Here is an 11,057-nt window from a genome sequence, read left to right as displayed (position 1 = left end):
CAAAAATATAATATAAGTTTGGTGTGAATTTTTAATTTTAATAATATGAATTTTTAATTTTATGCATTTTAAATTTAAGTTTGGTGTGAATTTAAAAACAAAAATGTACTTTATTTCATTAAGTTAAAAATATGATTTTTAAAATTCTTCGTGAGTTGAAAACTAGGTCGTTGAACCGAAATTACTCTACCCAAGGGAGAGACGAGAACTTTTATTATCATTATTTTTAATCTTATTGAATTAAAGTATGCCAAAAATATTTAAAAAACCCAAAAATCTTTGCTTTTAAAATCGCGCTTAAAAATGACAAATTTTAAAATTTTGTCGAGGGACGAACTAGGACGATGATCCGAAACGCCCTCATCCTAAAAAGAAACAAAATTTTAATTTTTAATTAATTATATGTTTTATTAGTATAAGGTTTTTATTTAAAAAAAAAAACCCCATGCGATCGCATGGGGATTGCAAGGGGAACCCATGCGATCGCATGGGCACCCTGAACTGGTGAGAAACAAAAGGCCAGCTCGTCTGCTCTCTGTCTTTCCCATCTCAACACACACATACACGAACTCATACCCAAAAACACTCCTCAAATCCTCATTTTTTTCACTAAATTCAACCAAATTTCTCACAAAACTTCGCTAAAATCATGCCTAGATTCGGATTTTTTAACAAGAAGGTAAAAATTACACCCCTAAACTTATAAATTTTATAGTTTTTGTGATATTTATCAATATTTTACCTAATTTAATTTTGTTAATTTCTAGTGTAATTAGAGTTAAATTGTTAGTATATTATGCATGTATAACCTAGATTGGTGCTATTTAACATGATTTGAAGCCAAAAACTTCAAAAATTTTAGGAATCTAGGGTTTGTGTTCTTGAGCAATTTGGGCCTTTTTGATTTAAACAGGTTATGGCCGATTTTTGTTATGAATTATTTCAAAATTAAGTAGTGTAACATGTTTAGGAAGCTAAATGATCCAAACTTTGATCCTAAACATGATTTTTGAGAATTAAAGTGGACTTTTTAGGTATAAAATTCATGAACTTGATTAAATTGATATAAATGCTATTTGAAACTTGTTTAATTGCTAGTAATGGTTGTTTTAACATGTTATTTGAGTTAAATGCTTATGAACTTTGTAAACATTTTCATATATGCTTATTTGAAAAAGTGTAGAATTGTAAAAATTGTGAAAATGTGTATAAGTTTAATTTTGATTAAACATGTTATTGTGATTGTGTTAATTTTTTATTTTGCTAACACTAATGCATATTTGGATGCACAAATTTTGTGTTTAATGTGTTTTGCATAGAAATACCGATACTGATGGTGCTTCATCATCATCTAGACAACCTGCTCCAGAACCTGAACCAGAAATGCAATATGAACCTGAATCGGAGCAACAGCAGGAACCACAACAACAACCTGATCAACACGTACCTTATTATGATTCGCATCAAGAATATGTTGATGCTTACGTAGTATTTCCGATGCATCCAATAGTAGCTCACCCAACGATTCATGAAGAATGGTTGCATCCTAATCTAAGATTTGATCGAAGCTGGAAAGATTACCCAACATATCAAAGTAACAAATTCAAACTGGTACCAAAAAATGTAGAAGTGCCAAGGGTAATCGATTGAGAGCCTTTGGAAAGGGTCCAACTTGCTAACTCAGTTAGACAGCATTTGATCTAAAGGTATGGCAGCTCTTCTTTTCACGATTGGGAACGTTTATTCACCATTCGTAGACCTGTATATAAGGAATGGTTCATTGAGCTTATGAGTACTATAGCGTTAAATGCGGATGTAGATATGTTAGATGATATAAGTTTTCTTAGATTTATACTTGGCCGTAGGATGTACAGGATGTCCATGCTGGACATGGCCAGGGCTTTACAAATATATACGCCCGCTGAATTACTACTACCCGATTGTATGAATTTGATTTATCATGGTGAAAGGATAGATAGGAATTTTGATGCTAACGCCATCTGGAGGCGTATGTTAGATTTTAATATTTTTGGGCGGGCAGGAACACATACCTACTTACATATTCACAGAGCCGAGCTTCGTATAATTCATAGATTTCTGGCTAACTCGATTAGACAGAGAGGTCACAACAAGGAGAAAATAACCTTACATGATTTATTTTACTTAAATTGTATTCGAGACCCAAGAGGCTTTGTTAATATCCCTTGCTGTGTTTGTTTTTATTTGTCTAAGATGGTAGAAGGAATACAGGAAGGGGGAATAATAGGAGGAGGTATTTTTGTTACTCTCATTGGAGAGTATTTGGGTGTAGATAGGGATCAAGGGGGTCCACTTTTGGAATATAGGGAACAGGTTGAGCCTTTAGGATTGAGGGTCTATCAGGGTGCTAAGGTATTAAAAAGCAGACGCAATCAGGCAATACCCTATGTTGGTAATCATCCTCAGGTAGAGAGAGGTTCATATGAGGAAATGGAGGAAGCAGATGACATTAGGGAGGCTATGACTGACGTCTACCAGCGTGTAGATGAGGTAGATATGACAAACGAGGAGAGACATAGACGGTACGAGCAGTGGCAAGCCCGGAATGAGTACGAGCATTTCAGGCAACGACATCATGATAGATGGGACTATCATCAGCATCAGATCATGAGTCGACTATCACCTCAGGATCACTACGTACCAACCCGACCTGCTTACTATCCTCCACACCAGCCCGAGATGAGACCACCATATACTCTCTACGACCCTAACCAGGCCTACCAGTACACCTATCACCAACCATGGAACCCGGCCGATGACATGAACTGGAACCCCTATCCAGATTGATATAGTTTCGTTGGTGATTTTTATGATTTTTATCTTTTTATTATTTTTATTTATTTATGTTTAAGCATACAAATATTGATACTTTTATGTAATATTTAATATTTTTATTATGTTGTACTAATATTTCATATTTGATTTGAAAGTAGGATTTTAAGTCCATTTCAAATTACCATGCATGTTTATATTTATATGTATGTATATTGTCAATTGTATACAACAGGGTAAAACAGCGCATTTTCAAAGACTGACATTAAGTTCAGCAAAAGTTACTAATTTTGAAGACAAAACTAAAAACAAATGTGATGTAACAACAAGACAGAATGAACAAATGATGTGCACCATTAATCATTTAACAAACAAACGCCAATATGTTTGGAAACTTTGGTAAAATTTAATCGTTTTTCTACGCTAATCACCCTCAATAATTTAAAATGTTACTGATTTCTTGCAAATGAGGGCATTGCAAGATCTTAAGTGTGGGAAGGGGTTAAATTCTTTCGGATTTTTAAAAAATTTTAATTTAAACACTTGGTTACCATTAAAAATACTAGTAACGCAGTAGTTGTATTAAAATCTAGTGCTCTCTGATAATAAAGAACAACCCTAGTCTTATATACTGACTACCCAATTCTAGTAAAATTTTCAAAATTTTCAATTAAATGAATTCAAAATCATGTTTATACATATTTATGAACGATAAAACTAGGTGTTAACACCAAAATTATTGTTACCTCGGAAAGGACATAAATTGAGAAACAACCCAAAATGTTAGAATTCATTTAAAATGGAATAGAGGACAATAAAAAGGCAAAGAAAGGAAAATAAAAGCCAAGTGTGGGAAAAATTTACCAAGTTATTTAAAACATATATCACATATTTTTGTACAAATAACTGAAGATACTTTTATTTTGGACAATTTTATCAGTTTTACCCAATTTCTTATAATATATTTGAAAGAAAGATGGATCTACACGATGAATCAATTCTATCATTAAAAGGAAGTAAAGTCTCCTAAAAAAGACACGTGCTACTTGATTTAGGTCAGGAAGTTGTCGTCCAGACCAGTTGTAGAGTCTACGAAAAACCTTGAAAAGTTTTCTCGAAAATCAGCTGGAAATCCATGGACCTCAGCATCAAACAGGGTCGCCAAGTGATCAGACTTATCCTAACCATGAGAGGATCTGTCTCGTAAAATGGGGAGGGCACCGTGCAAATTAGCTTGATAAGACTAATGAATCAGATCTCCAGAAAGGATAATCTCCTTAAAAAAAAATCAAAAATCAGCTTTTAAGACTAATATTACTCAATCCTAGAGATTGACTTTTAAAGATTGAGAATTACAAACACATGGAATTCAATGATATCTAAACTCGAGCTTGAACGAGAAAATATTTTGATCAAAATTACAAACCAATTTGTTTTCTGAAAACCCATTTTTAATGCGTTCATTACCTTTGAACGTAAAATCCTAGGAATTCACCTGGAATTCATTAGGTCACCTGAACCAAATCGGATGTCAACCGTAAGAACGGTGGTTGCATAGCATGGTCGAAGACAGGACCTTGTGCCAGACCGAAAAACTATAGGGTGAGCTTTACTATTGCTCCTATCAAGGATAGTAATTGTATCCGACACGTTATAGACCATAATTAAAAGCATGTCAGGGGACATTGCCTTAACAGTTGCTTGTTCAACGCTTTCCTTTACAACCGGACGGTAGTTTACCGAAAGGTAATATACGGAGCAAGTAAACTGGACGTGTTGCTTTCCCAATACAAGGTTAGCAAGTGGGTGACACAAAACTGCAAGTTTTGAGCTAAAATTTTCAAATCTGAAACCCACCAAACCCACAAAAACATTTTGCAAACATCGGTGAATGGTTATTCCGGAAAACTTATCTAGGGTAAAAGCTAGATTGAATTTTCAAAAAGATCAAATATTTTCATAAAGATCCAATTTCCTAAAGGATCTAATTTTTCATAGCCATGTGGGACTGTAAACCACATCGTTACTACCATTGTTCATACCGCCGTATAGAAATCACTGATGTACAAAGTGTGAAGAATAAAGAAGTGATTCTAGTATTTTTATTTCAAAACAATATTGCTTGAGGACAAGCAACGCTCAAGTGTGGGAATATTTGATAATGCTAAAAACGAACATATATTTCATAGCATTATCCCTCAAGAAAGACAAGCTTTTAGTTGCAATTGTTGTATTTACAAGTGATATTCGTTTAAATAATAAAAGGTGAAGACAAAAGATAGATTCGACGAATTGAAGACGCAAACGACCAAAAAGCTAAAAAGTACAAAGTACAATCAAAGTGGTTCAAATTATTGGTGAGAAACGTCTCAAAATTACAAGAGTACAAGCCGCAAAATGGAAAATACAAGATATTAAATTGTACGAAAGGACGTTCGAAAATCCGGAACTGGGACCAGAGTCAACTCTCAACGCTCGACGCAACGGACTAAAAATTACAAGTCAACTATGCACATGAATATAATATAATATATAATTAATTCTTAAAATTATTTATATATTATATTATTATTTAAAAACCGTCGGCAAGAAGCAAACAACAACATGTGAACTCTCCCAGCTGGCCATGCGATCGCATGGCCAGGAAGAAGGAAAATCATGCGATCGCATGGCCCCAATTATCAGGCCACATCTATAAATTTCGCGTGTTTTGGCTCAAATTAACACATCTTTTTCTCTTCTTATATATCAACGTGTATATATATATATATATATATATATATATATATATATATATATATATATATATATATTAATTATAATTTTAATTTTAATTTTAATAATAAGGGTATGTTAGCGAATGTTGTAAGGGTGTAAGTCGAAATTCTTTCCGTGTAACGCTACGCTATTTTTAATCATTGTAAGTTATGTTCAACCTTTTTAAATTAATGTCTCGTAGTGATAATGCTAAAAACGAACATATATTTCATAGCATTATTCCTCAAGAAAGACAAGCTTTTAGTTGCAATTGTTCTATTTACAAGTGATATTCGTTTAAATAATAAAAGGTGAAGACAAAAGACAGATTCGATGAATTGAAGACGCAAAGGTCCAAAAAGCTCAAAAGTACAAAATACAATCAAAGAGGTTCCAATTATTGATAAGAAACGTCTCGAAATTACAAGAGTACAAGATTCAAAACGCAAAGTACAAAATATAAAATTGTACGCAAGGACGTTCGAAAATCCGGAACCGGGACATGAGTCAACTCTCAACGCTCGACGCAATGGACTAAAAATTACGAGTCAACTATGTACATAAATATAATATAATATATAATTAATTCTTAAAATTAATATATATATTATAATATATTTATAAATCGTCGGCAAGAAAGAAGCCAAAGGAGGGTGAGCTGTATTTTCAAACTCCGCGACTCGCGGAGTTTGAAGGCAAAAATTGCCGCGAGTCGCGGAGCCCCAAATTTAGAAACTGCCTATAAAGCTCGCGCATTCTGATCGTAAAAAAAAATAATATATATCCATCCATCTATCTAAACGTATATATTTATATTTATATTTTAAATTTTAATTTTAATTTTAATTTTAATTTTAATCCTAATAATAAGGGTATGTTAGCGAAAGTTGTAAGGGTGTAAGTCGAAATTCTGTCCGTGTAACGCTACGCTATTTTTAATCATTGTAAGTTATGTTCAACCTTTGTAATTTAATGTCTCGTAGCTAAGTTATTATTATGCTTATTTAATCTGAAGTAATCATGATGTTAGGCTAATTACTAAAATTGGGTAATTGGGCTTTGTACCATAATTGGGGTTTGGATAAAAGAACGACACTTGTGGAAATTAGACTATGGGCTATTAATGGGTTTTATATTAACTAAACAATACCTTGTTAATTTAATATACAAACTTATAATTCGACGTATTTATATATAACCACATACGCTTGACTGGGTACGGTGGGCGGGATATCTATAAATACCAATAATTATTCATTTTACCGGAAACGGAACTGGATTAATAGTTAATAGACTTGTTGAAACAGGGGTGAATTACATTCAAGGGTAATTGGTGTAATTGTTAACAAAGTAGTAAAACCTTGGTTTACACGCAGTCGATAACCTGGTGTATTCATTAAACAAAGTATTAAAACCTTATTACAATTCGAATCCCCAATTAGTTGGAATATTTGACTTCGGGAATAAGAATAATTTGATGAAGGCTTTCGCTCTTTATATTTATGACTGATGGACTATTATGGACAAATCCGTATGGACATATTAAATAATCCAGGACAAAGGACAATTAACCCATGGGCATAAAGTCTTTAAAGGATAATATATATTTCTGTTAGAGTTAGATTGTCTGTTTTCGTGTAGTTCTCGAAAATGGAACCCGAATGGTCTTTCCCTAGCAGACCCTAAAGAACTAGTCTTCTCCCCCCATTCTGAATTTTTATTTTTTTTAGGTTTTTACAAAATGAAGACTGCCTGTGAACTAAACCATGGTCTAATGCTACACGCTTTGATCACTAAACGTAATAATGACACACTACCAAGTGAAATAGTATCAGTAATCAGAGAAAGATTGGACGGAGTAAGAAAAGAATCCAGATGCGAAGATAATAAGTTACAATTTGGTAAAGGAAAATCAAAATCCGCAGCGAAAAGAAGAGCACGACACCTAGAAAGATGTCACAAATGCGAAAAATGGTCACATGGAGGTAAATGTTCAAATAATCAAACCTATTCAAATACCGAATTTGTTACTTTATGCAGAGACGGACCTTTCATATGTTTAGAAGAAAAAACACTGAATGCTCGAGGTTACGCCTATGTAGCCATGGAAAACCAATTAAACCGACTATCTTATGAATGGGATAGATCGTATAACTAAGAATACTATCTCACAGGTAAGTCTGTACAGTTTTTATTTTTAATTTTTTTTTATTTTTAACCTTTTGATAATAAACGCTAATTTGTACGCTATAAAGTATTAAATTGGTATTGAATAAAATTAGGTTTGGCGACTGAAATTATTGATATCATTCAAAAATTTATTACATCACTGCGAAATTTAACGTTTATTCTTAAGGTATAAATATCTTTAATCAATCAACCCAAAATATTTCAAAAATTCGTCATGAGTTAAATTAGGTCTTGTAACCGAAATTACTTTACCGAAAAGAGGGGCGCATATTTTTGATAATATTTGATTGATTAAAGTGGGATAAAAAGCCAAAAATATTTTTAATTTTATTTTTACCATGTTTTTAAAATTAATATATAAATCTTAAATTAATATTGTAAACTTTGTAAAATCAATATATTTAAAATTGTAAATATTTGAAAAATTAATATAAGTTTGGTGTGAATTTATAATATGAATTTTTAAATTAAGTTTGGTGTAAATTTTTAATTTTTAAATATGAATTTTTAATTTTATGCATTTCAAATTTTAAGTTTGGTGTGAATTTTTAATATTAATTTTGAATTTTATATTTAAGTTGTGTGAATTTAAAAATAAAAATTTACTTTATCTCATTAAGTTAAAAATATGATTTTTAAAATTCGTCGTAAGTTGAAGACTAGGTCTTTGAACCGAAATTGCTTTATCCAAGGGAGGGACGAGAACTTTTATTATCATTATTTTAATCTTATTGAATTAAAGTATGCCAAAAACATTAAAAAAAAAAAACTAAAAAAATCTAAGCTTTTAAAACAATCGCTTGAAAAAGACAAATTTTAAAATTTTGTCGAGGGACGGACTAGGACATCGATCCGAAACGACCTCGTCCTAAATAACAAGGGAAACAAAATTTTAAAAGTAATTACTTAATTGTTTTAATTAGTATAAGATGTAAAAAAAAAAAAAAAAAAAAAAAAAACTCCGCGACTCGCGGAGTTTGAAGGTTCAAACACCGCGACTCGCGGAGGGACCAAAACCCAGAAAAAAATAAAAACGTAAAGAGCAGTTCATTTGCACACCACAACACAAATAAAACCCGAAAATACTGCGCAAAAACCCGAGAAAACACCCCCAAAATCACAATTTTTAACCGTTAATCATTAAATCTTTTACTAAAATCATGTTGAGAAGGATGCTATCAAGGAATTACTCAAGAAAAACGGTAAATTTCTACACCAAAATACCATTTAATCCGAAAATTAGTGTTCTTGAGCAATTTTTTCCCCAATTTGATTTTGATGCTTTTTAGTGTAATTATGTTTAAATTGTTTATGTATTATGCTTGTATAACCTAGATTGATGCTATTTAACATGATTAGAAGCCTTAAACTTCAAATTTTGAGTAATCTAGGGTTTGTGTTCTTGAGCAAATTTGGGGCTTTTTGATATAAACAGGTTATGGCCGATTTTTGTCATGAATTGTTGCTAAATTAAGTAGTGTAACATGTTTAGGTAGTTAAATGATCCAAACTTTGAGCCTAAACATGATTTTGAGAATTAAAGTGGACCTTTTCAAGTCTAAAAATTCATGAACTTGATTTTTGAGAGATAATGCCATTTGAAACTTGTTTAATTGCTAGTAATGATTATTTTGACATGTTATTTGAGTTGAATGCTTATGAACTTGGCAAACATTTTCGTATATGCTTATTTGAAAAAGTGTAGATTTGATGAAAATATGAAAATGAGCTTAAGTTTGATATAAATTGATCATGTGATTGTAATTATTTTGATTGATGATTTTGCTGACACTAATGCATATTTGGATGCACAAAAATTGTGTTTGATGTGTTTTGCAGACTGAAAGGGGTGAATCTTCATCCCAAGCTCGCAATGCTCCTGCTGAGAATGCGGAACAACAGGAGGTGGATAACTACTACAAACAAGATATACCTCATTCAGTCATGACATTTTCTGATATGCACTTGGAAGATTTGCACCCGAACCTGAGATTTGACAGACTTTGGATAGATTATCCAAAATACCAAAGGGGTTTGCATACTCTTTATTCTAAAGTTGTTGAGGTACATAGGGTAATAGAATGGGGACCATTAGAAGCTGTAGAATTGGCCGGGCCAATTAGGGAATTACTTGCACAGAGGTATGGTAATTCTACTTTTAACGACTGGGTACGTTTATTCACCATGCGTAGACCTGTATATAAAGTATGGTGTGAAGAATTGTTGTGTAGTATAGAATTAAACGATCGGGTAGCTAGTTTAACCGATCGATCTTTTATTAGATTTTTGTTAGGAGGTTCGATGCGCCACATGTCTTTACTAGACATGGCTCAGGCTTTACGTATATATACGCCTGAGGAGTTAGCATCTGCCGATTGTAGAGGGTTGATACTAAATGGTAGAAAGATAGATGAAAATTTTGATACACATGGTGTATGGAGTCAAATGACAAGCCATCACCGATTTAAAGGGGGAAATTACTCTTATTTGGATATAGATAGAGCTGAATTAAGAGTAATTCATAGGTTTTTAGCTAATTCGATTACACAAAGAGGTAAGAACAAGGAAAAGGTAAATGAACAGGATTTGTTTTACCACATGTGTATTCGAGACCCACAAAGTGCTGTAAGTATACCTTATTGTGTGGGTTATTATTTATCAGCTATATTTAGGGGGATGAGACCGCATAGCATAATAGGATGTGGTATATTTATTACTTTGATTGCTGAATATCTCGGTGTGGATATAAGTCGGGGGGGATTATTAGTCGAAGAACCAGAACCCCGCGATACAATAGGTTTAAATGTATACCATGGTGCGAAAGTTTTGAAGAGGCGAAATAACGCCGCAGTACAATACCATGGTAGACATCCACAGGTTGAGAGAAACCAACAGCAAGGTAATGTAGGAGGGGGAAATGAAATGCAAGAAATGCAAAGGTTTATAGCTTCACAGGAGTACAAAAATGCTAGACATAGAGCATTTGAAGATTGGCAAGTTCATCAAAACCAAATCATAGCTTATTGCCAACATATAGGTAGAAACTATATTCCTACTACAAAGCCCATATTCCCTCCCTGGTCTATAGAGATTCAACCACCGTATCCTACGTATAACCCAGCCGAAGCATTTTATAGCATCTATGGTTATGCATGGAACCCCTACTGGTATCAGTATCATCCCTAGTCTACTTAATTTTATTTATTTTGTAATTTGTAATGTTGATACGTTTAATACTTATCTAATATTGTAATAGTTTTTATAATTTTCTAACTTTTATTCTTAGATTTTAATAATTT

Source organism: Rutidosis leptorrhynchoides, chromosome 6, assembly GCF_046630445.1.
Source record: "Rutidosis leptorrhynchoides isolate AG116_Rl617_1_P2 chromosome 6, CSIRO_AGI_Rlap_v1, whole genome shotgun sequence".
Lineage (NCBI taxonomy): Eukaryota > Viridiplantae > Streptophyta > Magnoliopsida > Asterales > Asteraceae > Rutidosis > Rutidosis leptorrhynchoides.
The sequence above is the reverse complement of the archived record's forward strand: the minus strand, read 5'-3'. Positions refer to the sequence as shown.